Source organism: Staurois parvus, unplaced genomic scaffold (assembly GCF_062004578.1).
Source record: "Staurois parvus isolate SC_StPar_1 unplaced genomic scaffold, SC_StPar_1.0 ptg000192l, whole genome shotgun sequence".
In the NCBI taxonomy this organism is placed as follows: Eukaryota; Metazoa; Chordata; class Amphibia; order Anura; family Ranidae; genus Staurois; species Staurois parvus.
Window position 1 is genome coordinate 3,220,544 of NW_028317988.1, and position 25,716 is coordinate 3,246,259.

The 25,716-nt window shown below is 44.9% G+C and overlaps 1 long non-coding RNA gene across 1 annotated transcript; it reads right to left on the reverse strand.

The window, feature by feature from the left end:
* Positions 1–4,434: 4,434 nt before the first annotated feature.
* Positions 4,435–25,231, reverse strand: LOC149461763 (uncharacterized). The gene is made up of 2 exons (XR_016312764.1): positions 24,860–25,231; positions 4,435–5,742 (listed from the first exon to the last, which is right to left on the reverse strand). It is a non-coding gene; the product is annotated as an uncharacterized LOC149461763 (long non-coding RNA).
* Positions 25,232–25,716: the final 485 nt, after the last annotated feature.

A 25,716-nucleotide genomic window follows, 5' to 3' on the forward strand; every position in this document is an offset into this window, starting at 1 on the left:
TGCTCATCACGTTGGTAGCACTTTTGCAATATCCACAAGCTAATGTTTCCCTCGGACTCCGAAAACTCCGTATAGCTTGTGGACATGGCAGCATCTGGGAAAACAGAACTTTTCTTATCTCCTGCAAAGATATATCCCAAATTTAAAAAAGCAAGTGGCTCTAAATGGAAATGTACACCTAATTTATGCAATAATAATTCCTATTTATTGCACTTTTACTTAATGTACTGCAAGCTGTGGGTTTTTTTTTTTGTTTTTTTTTGTTTTTTTTTTGCACATTGGTACTGGGTTGTGTTTTCCACAGTACAATATAGTTTTTAAAATCCTTTGTGAGCAATGTAAATGTCCTGGTTTAGAATTGTTCGTGCTAAGCAAGGCTGTTGAGATGACCAAACTGCAAATGCACACTGAGGTAAGAACCCTCTAAGAAGACATCAGTGTGATGGATGGATGGAATATAGGGTTCCAATGACTCAATTGTGCTTGGAAGTCTTGTTCCAAGCGCATTTGAAATGAATTGCCTTGCCTTGTTCCTCTCTCAGCATGGGTGTTTGAATATCTCGGATGCACCATTAACAGTATAAGCAGTGTCAGGCATTTTGTTGTCTTCTCCAGTGCTGGCAAATTGCTTAGAATTCAGCAATAACTGTGAATGCAATGAAACGTTTTCCAGTGCTGTGACATGACAGTGCATGTCATTGGCAGACATTTTAAAGCACTGCTAGTGTGAATGGTGCCCTCTGGGTCTGACATCTAGTGGAGACGTAGGGTAATGCAATGTGATCGTGGTATCTCTTGGCAAATATGTGGTTAAGATTGCAAAAGCCTAGCCAAAGGTGTTTTTTGTTTTTAATTGGGGGGGGGGGGGGGGCGGCATGCATTAATGCTGCTGTTAAGTATTCATACCAGTCTTTCTATTGGCTAGACATCTGCTTTAATATATTTGCCCCACCTCCATTTAGTAGACTGGTTGTGGTTGGTTTTTTTTTTTTTTTTTTTTTTTTTTTTTTTTTTTCTTCTTATAGGGTTGTATTAGTGCATCACCAGTGCAGGTTTAAATTCTAGTTTCAACTTTTCAGGAAAAGGGGCCTCAGTAGGGAGAAAAAAAATATAAAAAATGTTGACTATTGTAATTGCTATACTTTTGTAAGCCAGGTGCACCAACCGCCAAAGTCTGGCCAAAAACTCCTCATAGCTGGCATTCCCTCATCCTGCCTTGTTGCTGGCATGCTCCAACTGTTGAGTGCTCATCCTCAGTATTACAGGAGCAAATTCTCTCCCTCGTTCAAAACCCAGTGCATGGGTTCTCCCTGTCGCAACAACACTGAGCTCATTTGCTGTTGTGATGGGGGTGGAGAGAGTGCACCTTGCGTGCGCAGGGTTTGGAAGGAAGGAGGATGTTCAGTTCTGTGAATTGGGAGGGGGGGGAGAGAGTTCCCAGGGGCAGGTGTCCTAGGCTTTGGAGGGGGTGGGGGGGTTAGAGCAACTTAGGCAACATTTTTGAAAGCTGCACCCCTTCATTCCTCCTTTCCTTTTTTTTTTTTTTTTTTTTTAATTATAGCCTACTGGGTCCCTCTGGCAATTTTCTTGAAACTGAGTTTGGCCTTTAAATTTTAAAGTCACATTGTTTTGAATGTAAACCAAACCAGAACATGGTTAAGGCATGTAATACTGTGTGACCTGATCTGTACTGGTGCAATGCGATCATTTTGGCACGCTTTGAGGCTGTCAGAATCTGAGCTCTCTGCATGCATTTTTATACAATATTCATGTGGTCACACACCACTCAAAGCACTGCATACTGCCTTTCTCTGTTGTTGTCTGGGCTACTTGCAGTTGGCCATCATTCCTGTGTGGGTTTTTTTTTTGTTTTTTGTTTTTCTTTCCTATTTTTTCTCTGAGATACTAAAGAGAGAACCTGATTTGTTAAAAGGTAATGGCTCCAGTGTTTATTAATGGGCACCACTGACTTCCTCTCTGCTGTATTCAGGTGTCTTATTCTGCTTTAAGTCTAAAGTTCATGAATGTAAGCGACTATTGTCACGTCATCAGCACACTGTGTATTGAATGCACATCTTTTCAGAAGAATTTACAATTGTAATTGTCTTTTTGCAGCCTTTTTGGATATACCATTTTATAAACTACTTGAATGCAATCTTCCTTGAGTAGTTGCTGCATAAATCAACAGAATGAGTAGCCTAGTTTTTAAGAATAATCTCTTGCAGACTTGTGTGAGCTATTTGGGGAATGTCGTCTTGCCTGTTCTTTGCATTTGGCTGTACTTTATATAGCTTATTTATGTATGTAATATTTTACTAATATGACAGTCCCTTTCTGCACACCTCACATATTCCCCCTGCCCTACAAGCCTATTGTTCATGTGTGACATGATCAAAGTTCTGTGTGTAGCCATTATGGCCCATAACACTTGTAATTGCAGACATTTTCAGGACCAATTAAACATGGGAAGAGCCTACGGCGTTGTGTTTCTATTTTCTGGTAGTTTGGTGTAATTAACTGGGAAATGTACCTATATGTAGTGTGTTCAAGCGAAGCAGATCTGGTCAAATCTCACCCAGAACTAGGCGCTAGCACTGCACAGCCTTCATGATTGTATAGGTAGCCATATTAGGTGTGCGCTGAACAGCTAGGACGTGTTGCATTTTTGCCCAGTCCGTTGACTTAAATATCAAGTTCAATTAAAAAAAAAATAAATACTGTGTGTACTGTTACAAAAAGCACTGGCACACATGCATCCACCTCCTCCTGCTATTGATGGCTGAAGCTTGCAGAAGTGGAGATCGGTGAAGCCTTGTGCATCTCCCTGCTCCGCCCAGCTTCTGGGGCATAATGGGCTGTTTGGATGTCTGCAGTCTGTGACCTGCTAGATGGTCTTCAGTTAGAGCTGTGTTAGCAATAGTTCTCAGTGATGGTGTTGATGTGTTGTCTCCCCTTGAACCTGGCCTAATGTGCCTGATGCTGTAGTCATGTGACACCATTGACTCAAGTCACCACTTCTGTTTGCTTCCTGGATGGGTCATTCTTTGGTTGTCCACATCACTGCCTGTGGAGATCACTTCCGATTGGAAGCCCAGTGCCAGGGTCCTGTTAAAATCTTAAAGTGCAACTTTAATCAGAAATTTAAGTCCTGCTAGATCACGTCGGGCTGCCTACTTTTGCAGGTATAGCTCTGTAAAACATTAAAAATAAGTGCCTATGCTGTAAAAAAACAAAAAATCCATTAATACGTTGTCACACCCTGTACATGCGCTGTCTAATTTTTTTTTTTTTTTTTCTGGCACTGTGCTGAAAATCAGAGCAACTAGAGGCCTAACAGTTGACAGTCTTAAGATTTACTGCTGCTCAGGGGATCAGTAGAATTGCATCCTCCAGCAAGCAGGAACAAAGCTGGAGGCAATTTACAGCACACGCTAATTTTGGTATCATAATTAGTAAAGGGGAATGCATGTTCCTGGCTAAAGAACATTTTTACCAAGTTGTTATGGGTAAAGTTTCACTTTAAAGACTAAAGAGGGGGACCAGAGGTCACTGGTGCCATTAAAGCACTGGATCAGCGGTCCCCCTCACCTGGAACTGGCAATGCCAAGGGACCTAGATGGAGGTCTTAGGTGAGTATATTTTAGCTTCACCTGGTAAGGAGAGAATGAACACTAGCAGGATAGGTTAAATGGGGGTCATATTTAGCATGAAATGAGTGAATTTAGCCTTGGTTAAAACTTGCTCATACCAAATGATCCCATTTAGTTTCGACTCAGCTGGGATGAAGGCTCCTTCAAACATAGCCATTCTTTTGGAATACTACACACGAATGTGGAGTTGTGTGTTAAGGCCTCAATCACATGGGCATACTGATCTGTACACCCACGGGCAGGGTTGGCTTCACCCATGGGGAATGTGCAGGTCTTTCATGAAGTCAGCCTGTTCAAATCCATAACAAGGAGCTGGCTGCATGGATCTCCAAGCATTTCCTAGACTATAGCTGTGGGTCCAATGCACGGATCAGAATACAGTCTGTCTGACTGCCCTTCTCATGGGTGTATAGATGGGTACTCCCATGTGAATGAGGCAAAGACTAGGCTGCCAACCCGCATAATTGAATCAAAAACTGGACCTGCACCCTTGTGCTCTGTGTGATGCCGTTATATTTAGAATGGAATGGCGCCCCAACACCCAGCCTAAAGGAAGCTTGCAATCGGAAGGGATGGTGGCTGCCATTACTGATCTCTCCTGCTGAAAACTCGCTTGCTTTGTTTTCATTTTGATCAGATGACTTCAGTATTTTCTCAGTGTTTAAACCAGACACAGGCAGGCATTTTCCAGGACAATAGCATAATGTTTTTTGCTTTTTTTTTTTTTTTTTTCCCCCTTTCAGTAGGTTTCCTTTCTAATAGAGTTAAAAAAAGCAAACATAAATTTAATTTCCACTATTTTTATTTAAATTCCCAACTAGAGAAAAAAAAGGCAAATAATTGGGATGTGTACAATACCAAAATTACAAGCTCAGGTCGCCAATATGACATAAGAATAAGTCCCAAAAATTATCAAGACAGATACAGGTTAGACAAGTAAGGAGGTAACTAATGAGTAGTAATGATGTAAAAAAGCAATCCAGATACTTATTGTAACAATGATTCCATCCTTCAGCCAACATAGCAATGATGTAAAAAGCCACAAAAACAAATCGGATGGTTAATATACCTGTGAAAGGAGACTCAATGCCTCAGATTAGAATTATAATGAAATTTAAAAATGGGGTGAAGAGGGCAGGGAGGAAAAGAGGGGCAAAACAAGGGGCTGAGAGAAATAAACCAGAAGCTGGTGATGAAGCTAACAAATACCGAATGCATGGGTCCCATGTCTTGTCAAATTTCTTGTGGGTAGAGACCATATACCAGCATAGTAAAGTTTTATAGTTCAATTCTATCACGATGGTGTTGTTAGATATTTTGGATAAGGCATAAGCCATTCAGGCAATTCCCAGGTGAAATTCAGATCCCTCTCCCATTGAATCATATATAAAAGTTTTGCAGTAGGATCAGTGAGGGAGGTACCGTATATATCACCGAAATTCATCCCCGTAAGAGGCCTCTTGCCTGGCAAACAAATTTAAAAAAAATTCTGATTGGTTGCTTTGGGTGACATCTAAATAATGTGTGAAGATTCACTTTATCCAGTCATGTGAAAAGAAAGTTCTTGTTTACCTATTTTATTTGCATATGATTATATAATTGAAGTGAATATTCTTGCAATTTGTGCAAACCTTCTCAAATCCTTTTAGTGAATCTGCTTTTTTGCCTCAGAAGCTTCTGGTAACAGATCAATCACTACTGCTCTTGCTGTGGGTAAGCTCCTCCTTCCATCGGAGACAGGGTTACTTTAGTCCGCCTCCTCGTCCAAATCAAAACCAGGAAAACAATTCTGCTAAAAGCATCAGGCTCCCAAGTTGGCTAAGCCTGGGTTCAAGCCTTCTGCACAATGATAGGGCACCCATGCTTCTTCAGGTGCGAGGACATCTGTCAGCCTTTGCTGCAAGCTGGTTTACGGACATTCCAGATCTTTGAGTTCAGTCTGTTGTCACCCAAGGCTCCAAACTGGAGTTTCAGTCTCCATCCCTTTCTCGATTCAGGACTTCAAACTTGCGTTATTTCCACAGCAAAAAAAGGCTCTTCAGACTGCCCTTTACCAGCTTTTTTTTTTCCTTGGAGACCATTTCTCCTGTGCCTGTGGGAAACAGGTTTTTTTGTTTTTTGAAAATCTGTTTTATTAATTTTAACACAAACAACAGAAGAAAACTTAAAACAAATGGTGCCCTCACAGGGGCAGGACATAAGCCCAACAAAACTACCACAAAAATGAATGAAAATTCAACCCTGGAGGGGGTACAAGACATGCAAGGCTTAGGCGAATACAGTTAGATGAAGAGACCATAAAAACAAGGAAGGGACCCTTTACAGGTAAGGAAAAACACAGCAAAGAACTATAACATATAAATTTAAGTCCTATCATCCGCCAAGATGGTGGTGGAGGCATTACCTAACCAGCAGGACCAAAATTTGTAAAATTTACAGGGGCATCCTCTATTAGCATAGGTAGTTTGATATAGGGGCAGATTAAAATTTACTAAATGTTTCCAGAAAGTTATTGTAGAAGTAGAGGGATGCTTTTAGCACAAAGTAATTGTTTTATGTGCGTAAAGTAGCAGAGTATTAAGGAGGAAGCATTTAGACACTGCAGGAGCTAAGGGTTCCACCAGCCCCAACAGACAATACTTCGGGTCAAGGGGGACTGTAATTTGTGCTATATTTTCAATTATTTGTAACACTTCCTGCCAATACGAACAATAGCAGGGCAAGACCAGAATATATGAAAGAATTCCCCATCCTGGTGTGAAAAATGCCAACAGGTTGGAGGAAGGGAAGGGTTCATTCTTTGCAGCTGATGTGGAGTAAAATAGGCCTGGTGTAGAATTTTAAATTGAATTAATTTAGCTCTGGCAGAGAGGAGAATCCCAAGCTAAGACTAGTTATCATCATCCAGGCTAGGGACATTCAACTTCCATTTCGGATGTAGAGATGACAATTAGGGGCTGGCCGCCACAAGAAAGTATCGGTATAATTCTGATGTGGGTTTCTCCAAATTTGATACACGAACGATAGCCTCCAGCTCAGAGTAAGCGAGGGAAATTGTCCTGAGATCTGGCTTCTGAAGGCATGGGAAACTTGAAGATATCTATAGTAATAATGTGAGGGCAGATTAAATTTAGATTGGAGAAGTGAAAAGGGGAATAAACCATTATGACCAGGTGATGTGCTCCAGTGTTTTAATTTTTGTATTTAGCCCAGTCTTTGGGGGCTGGGATCGTGGGAAAGTAAGGGGTTCAGCCAAAGTGGAGTATGCAGGGACAAGGTATTGGAGGAGAGGGATTCCAGTCTAAGCCAAAGCCCGAAGAGTGGTACACCTGGGTGGTGTGAGGTTATGAGGCGATCTTAATCCCATGAACACTAGGGATTGCAGGACTTCCAGAGATTTCAAAATTGCCGCCTCCAGGACAATGGAAGTGTTGGTCAAGTCAGGCTGTAAGCACCAGTGCACATGAACAAGTTGGGCAGTAAGGAAGTATTCGAAACAATCCGACATTGCCAAACCTCCTCTATCCGTAGGTCTTGTGAGGGTGGTGACTTTATATCTGGGAGGCTTAGTTCCTCAAAGAAAATAAAGGAATAATTGGTTTATTTTGAGAAAGAATGACTTGGGGAGCCACTGTAGGGAATTTTGAAAAATATACATGAATTTAAGAAGCAATTTAATTTTTAAAAGCTTAATATGACCACTTAGAGAAAGGGAGGAGGAGTCCAGTGCTCCCTCACCCACCGGAAATAAACGTGACTTATGCAAGTTGACCCTCAGACCCGTGAACCTTGAGAATGAGTTTATAAGGTGAAGGGCTCCCTGAAGGAAAGGTCTGGCATCATTTAGAAACAATAGCAGGTCGTCTGCATATAAGGCCACCCTCTGCTCCAGCCATCCCAGCCGCAGGCTGACAATTTCTGGAGAAACTCGAAGGGCTTCAGCTATAGACTTCAACGCCGCCGTAAAGAAGGCTGGGGAGAGGGGACATCCCTGGCTGGTACCTCATTGTAAATGGAAAGCTGTAGAGAGAAGGCCACCCACCCGCATCTTTGAATTTGAATATAGGGTCTGTAACCGTAAAGGGAAACCCATCTGACGTAACGCATCCCATAGGTAAGCCCATTCCAACGTATCAAAGGCTTTCTCTATAATGTGGCTATAGTCTTAGAGCCCTCATTTATGTGAGTGGTATGTATATTAGAGAACAAATGGCGGATGTTAATATCCGTGGATCTACCAGGCATAAAGGCCGTCAAGTCCGAATCTATATTTGACTTTTTCACCTTATTCAGCCTAACGGATAAAAATTTGGTAAGGATTCTGAGGTCACTGTTAAGAAGAGCTATAGGCCTATATGAAGCACAAAGTTTGGGATCCTTGCCTGGTTTATGAAGCAATACTATGTGCACCTCATGCATAGAAGGCGGTAAGGAGCCTGTGTGCAGGCATTCCTTATACAGGGATGATAATATAGGGGCTAGAAGCTCTGTATGAGTCTTGTAGAAGTCCATAGGGAGGCCATCATGCCCCAGAGCCTTGCCATTAGGAAAGGAGTTTACAGCCAGAGACTTCCTCTGGAGTAATGTCCGAAACCAACAGAGCACGCTCCGAATCGGAAAGCCAACCAAGGGCCAAAGAATTTAATAAAGCGGCCAAACCAGGAGGGCTAAAATTAGATGGTAGAGGCAGGTGTAGTAATTTTTAAATTTGTTTTAAGATGGCTTCTTGAGAGCACACCATTACACCATCTGCAGCACAGATTTCAGAGATAATAGTGAGAGGTCTATCATGCTGAGCCATCATTGCCAATAACTTACTATTTTTGTTCCCAAATTAAAAAAATTCCTACCTACGAGCATGTACATCCAGCCTAGTAATTTCAGACATATATAAATACAAATCTCATCGAACCGAGGAGAGAAAGTCATGCTTGTCTGCAGTAGGAGCAGATGAGTATTGAGCTGTTGCCTCTGACACTTTGGACTGTAACTCAGATTTGAGAGCAGAGTGATCTGACTTGATAGCAGAGATGACTAATATATAAAGTCCTCTACTATGAGCCTTAAAGGCATCCCAAACCACAGCAGGAGAAGCTGACCCAGTATTGTGTTCCTAGTAGTTTTGCAGGCCTGGAGGGATACGTTCCTCAGAGACTGTACGGTGAATCCATTTGGGATGAAGCCCCCAAAGGGAGCCATTACAGGGCCGCTGTGCACGAAGCATCAATTTATAGGGACTGTAGTCTGATAATCCCTCTGGGAGGTAACTAGCTTCCTGTATATCACTAAGGAGAATAGGATTAACAAATGCTAGATCAATACATGAGGCAGTCTTATAAGTCGAGGAAAAAAAAGAGTAGTCCCTATTGTGGGGATGAGGCCAGCACCACACCTCAGTGAGGTTAGCAGCCTGCGCCCAGGTCACCAGATCTGAATTAAAGGATGCTTGAGGGACTACCTATCCAGAGATTGTTAGAGGGTGGCATTGAAGTCTCCCATGATTAATATTTTGGCGGGGCCAGCTTCTCCAACAATAAATATAAGGGAGCCATATGACTAGGTGCTAGCAGGTAAGTATTAATGGTAATATATTTCTGGTTCCATAATAACACCACCAGTATGACATATCTCCCATTGGGGTCGATAGCAACCTCTTCAACAACACACGGAACTGATTTGCTAATCAAGATAGACACCCCACGAGAGTAAGTAGAGTAGGTGGTTCGAAACGCCTTCTGCACCCACGTTTTTTTTTTAGAGCCAGGATTTTACTTCCCATAAGATGGGTCTCTTGCAGTAGGCCAATAGGCAGGTTGTGCAATTTAAGGTATTAGAACAAAAGCGACTGTTTATACTTGGAATTTTGGCCCCTGACATTCCAGGAGAGGATAGAAAAGCAATCTTTACTTGTAAATGCCATGGTGTCATGTTTACGGTGGACGTAGCCACCTGAATGTCAGTAGATATAGTAGAAGGGTCCTTAAAGGCAGAAAAATCATTCTAAGCCTTTGCATGAACAATTCTAGGTGAGTAATACCACAGAAATACATAACTGAAATCCCCCGATCCTCAAAAAATTAAAAACAAAACCTTACCCTTGCACCACAAAAAATAAAAAACAAAAGAAGAAACTGGTGCAGGGTCTGTACCCAGAACTGAGAAACAGATAGCGGATTCCACACGTCCATCTGGCAGTCCGCCTTGAGGAAGCTGATAGTACTCGTGCATGCGAGAGTCTTCCACTCCTAGACCATCATAGCGGGTTGGCAGGATGACAGAAGTAGAACTATGTCATAGGAGTCTCAGTCCTTTGCAGGAAGGTAATTTAATCAGTAGAGGGAAAGTTCAGGAACAACTCCAATCATGTATCAGTGTAGGATGAAAGATGAAGGGCACAGAAGAGAGGACCAGCCAGGGCAAAGGAGTGAAAAGAAGGCAAGGGGAATAAGGGGAAAATAGAACAGAGTACTTACAGGGCTCTTGGAATCCGATGCCCTAGCGGTTTTCCAGCCAAGTGTCCACCACGGCAGGAGTATCAAAATATCGGGCGGTACCACCATCTAGGATTCGGAGTCTGCTCGGGTATAAGGCTGTAGTTCAGGCTGCGTTCTCGGAAACATTTACGAATCTCAGTGAACGAGCGCCTGCATTGCTGCACTTCAGAGGAGTAAGCAGGATACAGAGAAATCTTGGCACTTTCAAATGGAAGCTCGGGTGAATTCCGCGCGGCTGACAGCAGCATATCCTGGTCCCAGTAGTTCAGGAGCTTGATTAGAAAAGGCCTCGAGGGAGCCCCAGGTGGTGGTGGGGTAGGAGGGACCCGATAGGCCCACTCCACGACAAATGTGGGTGACAGATTCTGGAGGCCCAGCAGTTTGAGTATAAAGTGCTCCACAAATTCCGCAGGTTTCACACTTTCGGCCTTCTCCGGCAGGCCTATTATCCGCAGGTTGTTCTGGCGTAGCCTATTTTCTGTATCGATAGTGTCAGGAATGGACTCACCACAGGTGGTGCTGGGACTCACCTGCCTTGTGGGCTGCAGTACCAGTGCTGGCCAGCGGGTGCTCTCAGCAGCCAGAATCTCACTCCTGCAGTCAAGCCATCACCTGAGGCTGATTGCAGGAGGTGTATTTAAGCAATGGCCAGGCCTGCAGTCAGTGCCTTGGTGTTTGTTCCCATGAGCCCCTGTACCTGCATCCTGTCTGATATTCCTGCCGGATCGTGACTCTGCTAGAACTCTGCCTGCACCGACCCCGGCTATTCCTGACCACTCTCCTGCCTGCTCCTTTGTACCTTGTCTGACCGATAGTTACCGACCCGGCCTGCCTGACTGCGTCTGTGTTCCCGCACATATTGTGATTTGTTGGAGGTTTGGGTTTTGCACTGTGTGTACTGTATAGTCTTAATAAATTATATTGTTTTACGCCATACTTGAAGCCTGCATTTCCCTGTGTCAGTCCACACATCTCTGGTCATACCTGGATCCCTGACAGATAGATTTGTCCTGGAGTGCTTTTACCTGCCTTTGAAGAGCCGTGAGTTCCCTAGAATCCATCTGAACTGTGTCCTCCACCTGGGATATGTGGGATTCTGCCTCAGTCAGTCTGGAGCGGTACTTCTGTTGTTTGGGAATGTCCCAGTCATTTCTGAATCTGTCTGTGTCATGTACTGTAGGATTAAGAAAATTGGATTTTTTGCTTTTCTGTAAAATCAGTTTTTTGGAGTACAGTACAGGACACTCTATTTTCTGTGGCCTTTGAGTGTTTGCTAAAGAGCTGAAGTTTGCTTTTTACCAGTGTCCAAACACCTGCAACTACCTGCCTATAACCCAGTTATCTCTAAATATTCTTCATGTCCTGTACTGTACTTCAAGAAATGGATTTTTCAGGCAAGTCAAAAATCCTATTTTTATGCACACAAAGTGGATTTATATCTTCTGTGATTATTAAGGAATATATTTAAATGAGAGTTTCCCATCGGGAGTTTAGTTTTATCAATGTTGTGGTGCTTTGTTTACACTGCTTATTACAGACCACAAGTTGTTACGATTACTGGTGTAATGTTTTCCTAAATTGGCCCAGTAGCTTATGGCAACTGTTGCAGTATTTATTGATGTCACATTTATAGTAATGTAATGGAGATAAGCAATACAAATACCACGTTACCCAATAGTCAAACACAGAATTACTCGGTACAGATTGTAATTAATAAGTACACCTTTTAAATGCAGCATGAGAATGCATACCTGCTCTGTGGAAGCGGACCATCGCTCCATCTCTGTCCTTTACAGTTTTCTAAAATGAACACAATTTGGCCGAAGATCATATAGCCATTGTTCATAACAAACACAGCAATACATGCTTTCCTTGGATCAACCTTGTTAATTCATCTACATTTAAACATATGCTGAGAGCTGAGGGCTCTACTCAGAGTGGACCGTAAAGGTGGCTTCCTATGTGTCAAACACTGAGGGCATCTGAATTTTCATACCTGCAAATTCACTCCTGCTGCCATCCCATCAGGTTACCTCTTTTAATTTTCTTCTTCTTTCTGCCTTTATCCCTGTCCCCAGCTCACCTCCTAATACACTCCCTATCTTCCAATACTTTCTACCTCTTCAAAAGCTGAATCCTCAACTCAGTTCCGTTACAGGTCCTTAATGGCCAAATCCTCTTAGAAATGAATGCCCCCACAGGTGAAGGTACATTTTTTAGCTTCTTTGTCTACCAATACTCAGGGCATTTCAAATCTATGCCCTGAGTACTGGCCTGGAGAAGATTCAAGGGTCCTTGCAGTGGACTCAGTACCTGCTGATATACACATTTCCTCCTCTACAGATTCTTCCTTCTTGCTTTGCAGAATCAAGATGGAGGGCATTTCAGTGATCTTGGTGGCACCAAATTGGCTTCGTAAGATCTTGGAACTCGGACATTTTCAGACTCCTGGGAGATCCTCCATGAGGACTTCTTGCTGTCTCAAGGACTGGCATACTATCCTGCTTCCCGTTCTCTGCCTCTGATGGCTTGGCTGTTGAAACCCAACTCCTGAGAGATTGGGGCCTCTGTGACTGGTATTTTGTGATACTTAAAAGGGAAGTATGGGTTTACAAAAAAACAAACAGACATACGCACCTAGATGGCTGCATCAATATGATGCTGCAACTGTCCCCCATCGACCCTAAGGCTGTGAACTGAGCGATCACATGACTGCTGATTGCTTAGTTCTCGGTCTTCAGTGAGCAGAGAGTGGTAACTGTCAGTCACCCCTCTCTACTCTGCTCATCCAGCACTCCCTGGCTAGCTCAGGCTTTCAGTGGCGCGCTGCCAGCCTGAGCCAGCTGCCGGTCAGGCTGTCCCTGCAGACCTACAAATAACTGGTGGAAAAATGATCATAAAATAGCAGGAGAGGTTAAAAACACAGATTCACTGTGATTCACTCCAGCCTCCACGCTGCTAAGCAAACCTACTATAACACTCTCATCAAGACCCTCTCATACAAAACTCGTCAACTCTTCTCTACCCTTAATTCCTTACTCCACCCTCCACTGCCTCCACCCACCAACTTACTTACTGCACAGGAGATTGCCAGTCACTTCAAGAAGATCGACACAATTCGTGATGAGCTCTCCAGTGTCAAGCTTCCTCCCCTAATCAACATACCAGGCCCAACACCAAACTCTACACTCTCCTCCTTCGACCCTGTTACCACCAAGGAAGTTACCTAACTACTTTCCAAGGCCCACTTCACCACCTGTCACCTGGATCCTGTCCCCTCACGACTGTTGCAGCCTCCTTCCTGCTCTATCCTAAACTTTCTAACCCACATCTTCAACCTCTCACTCTGCATGGGCACATTTCCCTCCCCACTCAAACATGCACTGGTTACCCCCATCCTCAAAAAACCTTTGCTGGACCCCACCTGTTTGAATAACTTAAGACCCATCTCCCTGCTCCTGTTTGCCTCCAAGCTTCTCAAGCGCCTTGTTCACAACGGTATGAACTGCTACCTCACTGACAACAACCTTCTTGAACCCCGACAGTCTGGCTTCCGCCCACAACATTCCACAGAAGCTGCCCTACTAAAACTCACTAATGACCTACTAACTGCTAAAACCAACGGCCATTACTCCATACTCATACTCCTTGACCTTTCCGCTGCCTTTGACACAGTCGACCACCCGCTCCTCCTCAGTAAACGCCACTCCATCGGCCTCTGTGACTTTGCTCTCTCCTGGTTCTCCTCTTACCTTTCTCAGCGCACTGTCAGTGTCACATACAACTCCTCCTCCTCCGCTCCGCTTCCTCTTTCTGTTGGGGTACCTCAAGGTTCTGTTCTTGGGCCCCTCCTTTTCTCTCTCTATACCTCCTCCCTGGGTCAACTGATAACCTCCCATGGCTTCCAATACCACCTCTATGCTGATGACACCCAGATTTATCTCTCCACTCCCCAGCTCACCCCCTCAATCTCCTCACGTATCACAAATCTACTAAGCGACATATCAGCATGGATGTCACATCACTACCTTAAACTCAATCTTTCAAAAACTGAGCTTGTAATATTTTCTCCTCCCCGATCCCCCACTCATGACTTTACCATTAAGATCAACAGCACTACCACTGGCCCTTCCCCTCATGCCAGGGTGTTAGGTGTAATCCTAGACTCTGACCTCTCCTTTGGGCCCCACATCCACTCACTGGCTAAATCCTGCTGCCTCAACCTCCAGAACATTTCCAAAATCTGCCCCTTGCTGACCAATGACACCACAAAACAACTTATCCACGTCTTGGTTATATCCTGCCTCGATTGCTGCAACTCCCTCCTCACTGGTCTACCGTTACACAGGCTATCCCCCCTTCAGTCTATTATGAATGCTGCTGCTAGACTCATACACCTTACCAACCGATCAGTGACTGCTGCCCCTCTCTGCCAATCCCTCCACTGGCTTCCACTAACCCAACGTATAAAATTCAAAATACTAACCACAGCTTACAAAGCCATCCACAACACTGCCCCTAGCTACTTCACCAACCTCATCCACAGATACCACCCAAATCGCCCACTCCGCTCCTCCCATGATATCCTTCTCTCTAGCTCCCTCATCACCTCCTCCCACGCTCGCCTCCAGGACTTCTCCAGAGCCTCTCCCATCCTCTGTAACTCCCTACCACAGCATGTCCGGTCAGCCCCCATCCTGTCTTCCTTTAGGCGATCTTTGAAAACTTACTTCTTCAGGGAAGCCTACCCCACCCTCCACCTAAGAACTGTACTTGAATCACCTCCGCCAGATCATCCCCCGCAGCTATCACCTTTTATATCACCTTCCCCTTCCTTTAGATTGTGAGCTCCACGAGCCGGGCCCTTCTATTCCTTTTGTACTGAAATGTATTGTAATTGTACTGTCTTCCTTTTATTGTAAAGCGCTGCGCAAACTGTTGGCGCTATATAAATCCTGTATAATAATAATAATTCACAGAATAAATGAAAAAAAAAAAAAGCAAAAGCAGGGATATGCTTGTTTGCAGTTCCTCAAATTTCTCTCTAGCAATGACACCATTGAGCAGCACAGTGGTAACTTCACCAAATTTCACTCCAAATCTGGTGAGATATGTATTTCAAAGCACATAACCTAACGGGAACCTTTCACTCCAAATCTGGTGAGATGTGTATTTGGAAGCACATAGCTTTACAGAATATCACACTGTAGATATATTGCTATGAGGCTGTAGGCACAGGAGGGTATATGCCTTCCCTTTTTGGAAGGCGTTCTAGGCAAAAGGTAGATTTTACAGGGAAATGCTTAGGAACTATTAAAGTGGTACTAAAGGCTCCAATTTCTTTTTAAATAGCAAACATATTGTACTTAGCTGCTCTGTGCAATGATTTTGCACAGAACAGCCCTGATCCTCCTCTTCCTCCGCCTGTGCTCCTGGCTACTCCCCCCTGGCGAGTGCCCCATAGCAAGTCATTTACTATGGGGGCACTTGTGCTTGCTTGCTCCTAAGCTCCACCGACAGGTCCTTCCTCACTGGATGTGATTGACAGCAGCAGGAGCCAATGGATCCTGTTTCTGTGCCTCAGCCAATGAGTAGGCAGAGAGCCAAGACAGCAGCAGCTCTCGTGGTCATGGCTGGATTGAGCTCCAGTATGTAGGGGGGGCTGTGGGGGAAGTTGCATACTAAAAGTTTTTTTACCTTCATGCATAGAATCCATGAAGGTAAAAAACCTTTAGCCTTTACAACCACTTTAAAATGGTAGTAAACTCTTCAATTAAAAAAAAAAACTGTTCCAAGTTAATGTCGTAGTGTGCTAGTATGCACCGCATATGTGGCCATGCCTACAGCAGTGCCGGTTCCGGCAAACTACGGGGTGCAGAAGAGGACCCGCTAGCAGGGGACACACCTCCCAGGCCGTCTGCTGGAAATACACTGTACGAGACCACAGCAGGATCTCACCTAACCATGACGGCTGCACAGGGGAGGAAGGTGAGTGCAGTGCAGCCACACATCCCGCTCAGTAGCAGCGGTGTGTGTGGGAGGGTGGGGAGTGGATTGGGCCGTCTCTTTGCTGGATTGGTCCATCTCCTTGCTATATGGAGCTGTCTCTTTGCTGGACTAGACTGTCTTATTGCTGGATTAGGCCGTCTCTTTGCTATATGGAGCTGTGTCTTTGCTGGATTGGACTCTTTGCTGGATTGAGCCATCTCCTTGCTATATGGAGCTGTCTCTGCGCTGGATGGGGCTGTCTCTGCACTGGATTAGGCTGTCTCTTTGCTATATGGAGCTGTCTCTTTGCTGGATTGGGCTGTCTCTTTGCTGGATTGGGCCGTCTCTTTGCTATATGGGGCTGTCTCTTTGATGGATGGGGCTGTCTCTGCACTGGATTGGGCTGTCTCTTTGCTATATGGAGCTGTCTCTTTGCTGGATTGGGCTCTCTTTGCTGGATTGGGCCTTCTCTATGCTGGATTTGGATGTCTCCTTGCTGGATTAAGCTGTCTCTTTGCTGGATTTGGCTGTCTCTTTGCTGTATGTAGCTGTCTCTTTGCTGGACTGGGCTGTCTCTTTTCTGGATTGGGCCGTCTCTTTGCTGGATTGGGCCATCTCTTTGCTATATGGAGCTGTCTCTTTGCTGGATTGAGCTGTCTCTTTGTTTGATTGGGATGTCTCTGCTGGATTAGGCTGCCTCTTTGCTGGATTGAGCCGTCTCTTTGCTATATGGAGCTGTCTCTGCTGGACTGGGCTGTCTTTTTGCTGGATTGGGCCGTCTCTTTGCTTTATGGAGCTGTCTGCTGGATTTGGCTGTCTCTTTGCTGGACTGGACCGTCTCTTTGCTATATGGAGCTGTCTCTTTGTTGAACTGGGCTGTCTCTTTGCTGGATTATGCTGTCTGTTTGCTGGGTTGGACAGTCTCTTTGCTATATGGAGCTGTCTCTTTACTGGATTGGGCTGTCTCTTTGCTGGACTGGGCCATCTCTTTGCTATATGTAGCTGTCTCTTTGCTGGAATGGGATGTCTCTTTGCTGAATTGGGATGTCTCTTAGCTGAATAGGACTTTCTCTTTGAAGGATTGGGCCATCGCTTTGCTATATGGGACTGTCTCTTTGGTGGATGGGGCTGTCTCTTTGCTGGATTTGCATGTCTCTTTGCTGGCTTGGCATGTCTCCTTGCTCTGTGGGGATGTCTCATTGCTGGATTGGGCCGTCTCATTGCTGAATTGGGCTGTCTCTTTGCTATATGGGGATGTCTCTTTGGTGGATGGGGCTTTCTCTTTGCTTGATTTGCATGTCTCTTTGCTGGATTGGGATGTCTCCTTGCTCTATGGGGATGTCTCATTGCTGGATTGGGCTGTCTCATTGCTATATGGGATGTCTCTTTGCTGGATTGGGTTGTCTCTCTGCTGGATTGGGATGTCTCTTTGCTATATAGAGATGTCTATTTGCTGGATTGGTATGTCTCCTTGCTGGATGGGGATGTCTCCTTGCTGGATGGTGATGTCTCTTTTCTAGATGGGAATTTCTCTTTGCTAGATTAGGATGTTTCTTTGCTGAATATATGGGGATGTCCAAAGGAAGAACTGTGCAGTGGAGACAGAAAAGGGGCACTCTGATTAGAGAGAAAAGGGGGGCATAACTTCAAGGGGCATTGTGATGGGGGGGAGGGCTGTGATTCCGTGATTGCTAGGGGCACTGTAATGTAAGGGGGACTGTACTGTAAAGAGGCACTGTAATCAAAACAGTGCCCCTTTACAGTGCAGTTCGTCCCCTTTTATATCACAGTGCCTCTTTACATAACATTGCAGAGGACCCAGACTCCGTGAACATCCCGTCACCAACCGCCCCCATGAACTCCCACCCACCATCCCATTCCATATTTCCATATCCCCCCCCCCCCTTCTCCGGTCCCGTGGCTGCTCAGTTTAAAATGCCTGTTTTATGTCCCAGTCCAGGCCTGAATGAGGCCCTCCGGTATTGTCACTGCTGCCGGGGCTTCCATCTTCACTCGGTCTTCTTTCTGGGTTCTCAGGTTCCGGATGTTTGAATGACTGAGTGCAATGATGTCACTCCCACACATGTGCATGGGAGCATTGATTGCAGAGCAGCACCTGTCCATTCAGATTGCAGGGCACATGCACAGGTGATGTCACCAGCTGCTACAAATGGGAATATTCCCTAAACCATGCACTTTTAGGAGAAAGTAAGTAAGTGTATTGAAAAAAATCCCTTTTGCTGCATCTTAGATGCACTTTGATCAAAATGACTGATTTTTTTGTTAAAAATAATTATATTGCATGGAGTGGTCATTTATCTCCTCCTCTTGCAGTCACCCGCTGGCGCTGTGTGCTTCTTCCTACTCTGGTTGTCTCCTGAGCTGCGCTGGGTGCGTGCATGCTCCTGAGCTGCGATGTGTGCGTGCATGCTCCTGAGCTGCGCTGTGTGCGTGCATGCTCCTGAGCTGCGATGTGTGCGTGCATGCTCCTGAGCTGCGCTGTGTGCGTGCGTGCTCCTGAGCTGCGATGTGTGCGTGCGTGCTCCTGAGCTGCGCTGTGTGCGTGCGTGCTCCTGAGCTGCGCTGGGTGCGTGCATGCTCCTGAGCTGCGCTGTGTGCGTGCGTGCTCCTGAGCTGCGCTGGGTGCGTGCATGCTCCTGAGCTGCGCTGTGTGCGTGCGTGCTCCTGAGCTGCGCTGTGTGCGTGCGTGCTCCTGAGCTGCGCTGTGTGCGTGCGTGCTCCTGAGCTGCGATGTGTGCGTGCGTGCTCCTGAGCTGCGCTGGGTGGGTGCGTGCTCCTGAGCTGCGATGTGTGCGTGCATGCTCCTGAGCTGCGCTGTGTGCGTGCATGCTCCTGAGCTGCGCTGTGTGCGTGCATGCTCCTGAGCTGCGATGTGTGCGTTCTTAGACATACTCAGTACAAAGAAGCCATGCCCCTGCTCCATCCTCACAGCAGTTTACCTGACAGCAGTGGGAGCCTATGACTCCACTGCCTTCAGTATCTCATGTAATAGCAGATAGTGAGGGGAGTTGAGTTGGAGCCAGAAACAGAGCTGGAGCATTGACAGGAGCCAGGTAAGTATTAGGAATTGGAGTTGGAAGGACAGGGAGTGGGGAGGTTTTTTTTACCTTTAGGAGGCATTCACACTCCAGTGATTTGTACCTCGAAGCTCCAAAAACGCTCAAACGTAAAAAATCAATTGTTCTCTATGGTGCCTGTTCACACAATCAGGTGTTAACAGGCACCACAGAGAACAATTGATTTTTTTAAGTTTGAGCGTTTTTGGAGTTCCGAGCTACAAATCACTCGAGTGTGAATGCCTCCTAATGCAGGGAATGCATTAAAGTGTTACAAACCCACAACAGTAAAATCAGTCTGTATATGCAGTAAAGCATGCTTGTTATACTCACTGTGAAACCTATGGGGTTACTTCCCTGCATTGTGTAAAATGGCTGTTTGATCTTTCATTCCCTGCCCCTCCTCTTGTTGAAATGACCACCTGATACAGACTGAATCCGTAGTCACGTGCACATGCTCAATTTGGTGTGTATTGCTAGAGAGGTTTTTTGGTTTTTTTCTTGGGAGAGTGCATTTGATCAACACAGGGCCAATCAGCACTGTCTAGACAGGGGGTCGGGACTTTCACATCCTCCTAGAGCAGAAAGAAAACTCCTACAAGCTTTAACCAGTGCCCTGATGAAGTCACAAGACTGCTGTAACTGCTGATAAGAAAAGGTATTTAGCAGTTTATGTTTACTAAAATAATTGCATTTCCATGTTGTGTGTACTGCGGGAGACCAGATATAGTGAATGCAGGGTCCTGGGAGACCAGATATAGTGAATGCAGGGTCCGGGGAGACCAGATATAGTGACTGCGGGGTCCTGGGAGACCAGATATAGTGGATGCAGGGCCTGGGAAGACCAGATATAGTGAATGCAGGGTCCGGGGAGACCAGATATAGTGAATGCAGGGCCTGGGAAGACCAGATATAGTGAATGCAGGGTCCGGGGAGACCAGATATAGTGAATGCAGGGTCCGGGGAGACCAGATATAGTGAATGCATGGTCCGGGGAGACCAGATATAGTGAATGCAGGATCCAAGGAGATCAGATATAGTGAATGCACGGTCAGGGGAGATCAGATATAGTGAATGCAGGGTCCTGGGAGACCAGATATAGTGAATGCAGGATCCAAGGAGATCAGATATAGTGAATGCAAGGTCAGGGGAGATCGGATATAGTGAATGCAAGGTCCGGGGAGATCAGATATAGTGAATGCAGGGTCCGGGGAGATCAGATATAGTGAATGCAGGGTCCTGGGTTTAGTAACACTTTAAGGTAAAAAACCTTTAGACTTTAGAACCACTTTAATATATCTGATCTAGTGAGTAATTTTCTGATTAGCATTAGGAGTATTATAAGAGGCTTGTACACAGCCACAGAATAACTGGATTGGCACATATGTAGACTGTCATACAGGAGCCTTTAGTTGTACTTTAATATCTAGTAAGTCAGAACTGCATATACACAGCTCAAAAAATTAAAGGAACACTTTTTAATCAGAGTATAGCCTCAAGTCAATTAAACTCCTGAGATATTGATCTGCTCAGTTAAGTAGCAGAGGGGGTTGTTAATCAGTTTCAGCTGCTTTTATGTTAATGAAATTAACAACAGGTGCACTAGATGGGCAGAAATGAGACGACCCCCAAAACAGGAATGGGTTTACAGGTGGAGACCACTGACCTTTTTTTCCTTACTCATCTTTTCTGACTGTTTTTCACTAGTTTTGCATTTGGCTAGGGTCAGTGTCACTACTAGCAGCATGAGGCGATACCTGGGCCCTACAGAGGTTGCACAGGCAGTCCAACTCATCCAGGATTGCACATCAATACGTGCCATTGCCAGAAGGTTTGCTGTGTCTCCCAGCACAGTCTCAAGAGCATGGAGGAGATTCTAAGAGACAGGCAGTTACTCTAGGAGAGCTGGACAGGGCTGTAGAAGGTCTTTAACCCATCAGCAGGACCGATATCTGCTCCTTTGTGCAAGGAGGAACAGGATGAGCCCTGCCAGAGCCCTACAAAATGACCTCCAGCAGGCCACTGGTGTGAATGTCTCACACCTTCATGAGGGTGGCCTGAGGGCCAGATGTCCTCTAGTGGGCCCTGTGCTCACTGCCCGGCACCATAGAGCTTGATTGGCATTTGCCATTGAACGCCAGAATTGGCAGGTCCTCTACTGGCACCCTCACAGATGAGAGCAGGTTCACCCTGAGTACATGTGACAGATGTGAAAGCGTCTGGAGAAGCCATGGAGAATGTTATGCTGCCTGTAACATCGTTCAGCATGACCGTTTTGGTGGTGGGTCAGTGATGGTCTGGGGAGGCATATCCATGGAGGGACGCACAGACCTCTACAGGCTAGACAATGGCACCCTGACTGCCATTAGGTATCGGGATGAAATCCTTGGACCCATTGTCAGACCCTACGCTGGTGCAGTGGGGCCTGGGTTCCTCCTGGTGCACTACAATGCCCGGCCTCATGTGGCTAGATTATGTAGGCAGTTCCTGGAGGATGAAGGAATTGATACCATTGAATGGCCCCCATGCATGCCTGACCTAAATCCAATAGAACACCTCTGGGATATCATATTTTGGTCCATCTGACGCCGCCAGGTTGCACCTCAGACTGTCCAGGAGCTCAGTGATGCCCTGGTCCAGATCTGGGAGGAAATACCCCAGGACACCATCCGTCGTCTCATTAGGCGCATGCCCCGACGTTGTCAGGCATGCATACAAGCACATGGGGGCCATACAAACTACTGAGGACCATTTTGAGTTGCTGCAATGAAATTTCAGCGAAATGGACTAGCCTACTGCATCATTTTTTCACTTTGATTTTCAGGGTGTCTTTGAATTCAGTCCTCTGTAGGTTGATAACTTACATTTCCATCAAACGATGGGCATCCTTGCGTTCCTAACACATTACGCAGTCCATATCAGTATAGATATCCAGCATGATATTTTTCCCCATTGAGATCTGATGTGTTTTCAAAGTCTTCCTTTACATTTTTTGAGCAGTGTATGTTATGGGTCAGTAATTTGGAAAATGTCAAACTCATTGGATCAGCATGATGCCCAGGCAGCTAGTATTTTTTGCTGGCAATGGAAGCCCCATGTTACTAAGATTTCCTCCTAAGACACTGCACCTATATTGAAAAACTAAGTGTACTAAGATCTTTCATTGTCATTTTATGTACCTTTTAAAGCTCTGTAAATGCCTTTGTGGACATAACAAGGCTTTCTAACTTGATTGTCCTGCCAAGCAGACTCTATGGATGGGTACAATGTCCACAGGTCAGAGCACTTTGGGAATGGCTAAGATCATCACATATCACAATATGAACATGTTCAACATTTATAAGAACCTATTAAATCTAAAAGCATGCATGATATATTTCTCAGTAGACAACAAGCCTGTTTCTTGGAAGTTCCTCCATATACAATTGGGTGATAAGGTACAGTCCTAATGCTGTAGTGTAAAAGGAATTATGGAGAAAAGTACAAATCCCATCTCTGGCACATACAATGGGTATAGAAAAGAATCACCCCCTTTAAAATAATCACATTTTGTTGCTTTGCAGCCTGAAATAAAGACAGACGCAGTTTTTGTTTTATCCAGCTGAATTTACTCAGTGAAACTTATAACATCTCTGTGAGAGATACAACACCAACATGTCAGAAACAAAAATCAAATACAGAATTACTGGGTTGGAAAGAGGATCACTCCCTCCTAACAATGCTCCAGGAAAAGTCAGTAATTCTGTTTTTGAAAACTTTTTTTTTAATTTTTGTTCTGACATGTTGGTGTTATATCTTTCATTCTTTCAACCTTCTTTCAGCTGGATAAAACAAAAACTGTGTCTGCAAAGCAACAAAATGTGATTATTTTAAAGGGGGTGATTCTTTTCTATACCCAATGTAGCATACAGCCAAGTGTATCTAAAGCCAGAACTTTTATTTGTTTTAGTTTTGAGTGGTGAGGGATTAGATTCTCTGTCAGACTTGAATTCCTGTCTATGTCCTTGATAGAGAAATGCACTTTCTCTATTTGTTTTGGTGAACCTTTATCAAAAAGTACCCTATGCAGCCCCTAAATACCATTACATAACCCTACACTGAATGTAAATGGTTTAATACTATTTTTATACTTGTAGGCCATTTTCACAATGAGTACATATCCTAACAGGATGGAACAGCCCTTTAACTACTCAAAAAGGTGGTGGCCCAAGTAAAGGTGATATTAAACCATCAGTTTTTAAGCTCTTCCAGGAGCTGATTTGAAAACTTACTGAGTATGCAGCTTCTTTATCTTTTAATCCTTGCTTATGTTCCATCGTAAACTGGTGTCATGACCACCGTGCCAGATTTCCTGTATCGGTGGCTCCTTTCTCATGCAGTATCCATGAAGCCACCCCTGCATGCAGAGACAAGAGTTGTGTCTCCCTCCAGGGCTTTTTCTCAGAAAATAGGTGCAGGAACTCAACCAGGATTCCCCAAAATGCCCCTCCCTCCAAACCGCATCAAATAGTGGGTGTGGTCAAATTTCACTAACAGTGGGAGGGTCTTAAAGGGCCAGTAAATACCAGAAGTACATTGCGTATAGAGTGCAGGGTTGGGGGGTGTTATACGCAAAGTTCAGGGGTGCGCTGCATACAGAGTGCAGAGTTCCCCTAGCCTTCTTCCACAGCTGCTTATTTCTGCATCCCTCATCCACATCCCACTTTCAAACCTATTCAGCTCTGACTTCTGCTTGCAGCCCCCCACACTGCCCTCATCTTCTCCCCCCTCAAAAGCTCCACCATATCTTACTTTTGTTGCTGCAGTAAGCTGAAGCACCCAGCCGACTCTAGTACCTCCCCACCCACTGTAGGTCGCTCCGCCTCTGTCACTTGCAGAGGGATCAACCAGTGGGGGTTTCGACATCTGCACTGCACCCCGGGCACCTGTATCTCCCTTGTCCCCATCCTTGTCCCACTTTCACTTCTAACAGCAAAGCCAGACTTCTGTGCATACAAGTGATTGTGGTGAGCAGAGAGCCTAAGCCAGAAGTGGTAGAACTGAGTTTCACCAAGTTCCAGCCCTGCCCTGCTCCCTACACTGCATGCATCAATAGAAACACACATCTCCATAGCCTAGGATGGCAAGGTTCTCCCCCGCTTATCACCCCCCCCTTCCTTATTCAAACCAAAAGACTGACTTGAGACTGCACTGTCCACCCTTATCATTTTCCTGTGAAGGCCAGAAGTTCAGGGAAGCAGCACTGAGATAGCAAGAGCCAGTATCATTGAAAGTTGTAAACTGCAAGTGCTGGGGTAAGAATTGTTACAAATAATGAACTGGGGAATGTTTTTTATTATTGTGCTTAATGTGTTAAACTACAAAATGCTTATGTGTGAGACACTTTGAATAAACATTCAAAAACTTTTACAATCTATGTACTGTATCTAGCAAACAGTAAGCAAATATAAACTGTACAGCAGCCAAAGAGAAGCAAAAATATAAATCCTGTACAATATTATAATATTTAATTGCACAGTCACATATTTAATTAGCATTAGCTGCTGAAGAACGTATGAGAATGCTAGAGTGACATGGCCTAGTAAACAGAGGAGATAGCATTCAACCATAAATGTAAGAAATAAAAATAATGAGCAACAAATATGTTTACCGCTGTTGAAGGTAGAGAGACTCCCAATCTCCAAGCACAACTCGTCCTGTAGGTGCTAGCCGAGCCCGTGTGCTGCATAGATGAGAACAAAGGACGTCCGATCTGCTGCACTCCAAACAATCCACTTTATTGAACCAAGAAAAAACTAATACAGACAGTGGAAATACAGTGGGGGACTGGCATGAGCAAGCCGAAGAGATGAAGGAAGGTAATTGAGCAACTGATTGATCCGAGGCAATTGTAGCACACCCATAGACTATTAAGTAGCGTTGGTGTTGGGAGCCATGGAACACAAGCTTTATGTGGAGGAGGCAGATGTGTGGATGCTATCCGCCAACTGCGGAATTGAAAGCAGTCACCATAGCAATCTGCTCACAGTACGTGAGGGCCAACTTCCTACGTCCCAGCAGCAAGAGATTTCTTTTTTTTCTTTCTTTTTTTCACTGTTTCTATAAAATCTTTATGAAAAAAAATAACCCTGGGTACACATCTTCGATGTACTGCTCACCCCAATGCCGAGGTCAGAAATGATAGCTGGAGAGTGTTGTTTCTCCTATGGCTGCCCCCCTTCCCTGTCCAAGACGGCTATAAATGCCGCCATCACAAAATCGTAAGCTTACTTAAAAATTTTATTTTGGGAATCTTTTGTAAAAATGTGTTTACTCTTAGTGAACACATGCAGCTATCCCCCCTCCAGTCCATCATGAATACTGCTGCCAGGCTCATCCACCTTACCAACCGTTTAGTGTCTGCCAATCCCTCCACTGGCTTCCACTCACTCAACAAATAAAATTCAAAATACTAAACAACAACTTACAAAGCCATCCACAACTCTGCCCCCAGCTACATCACCAACC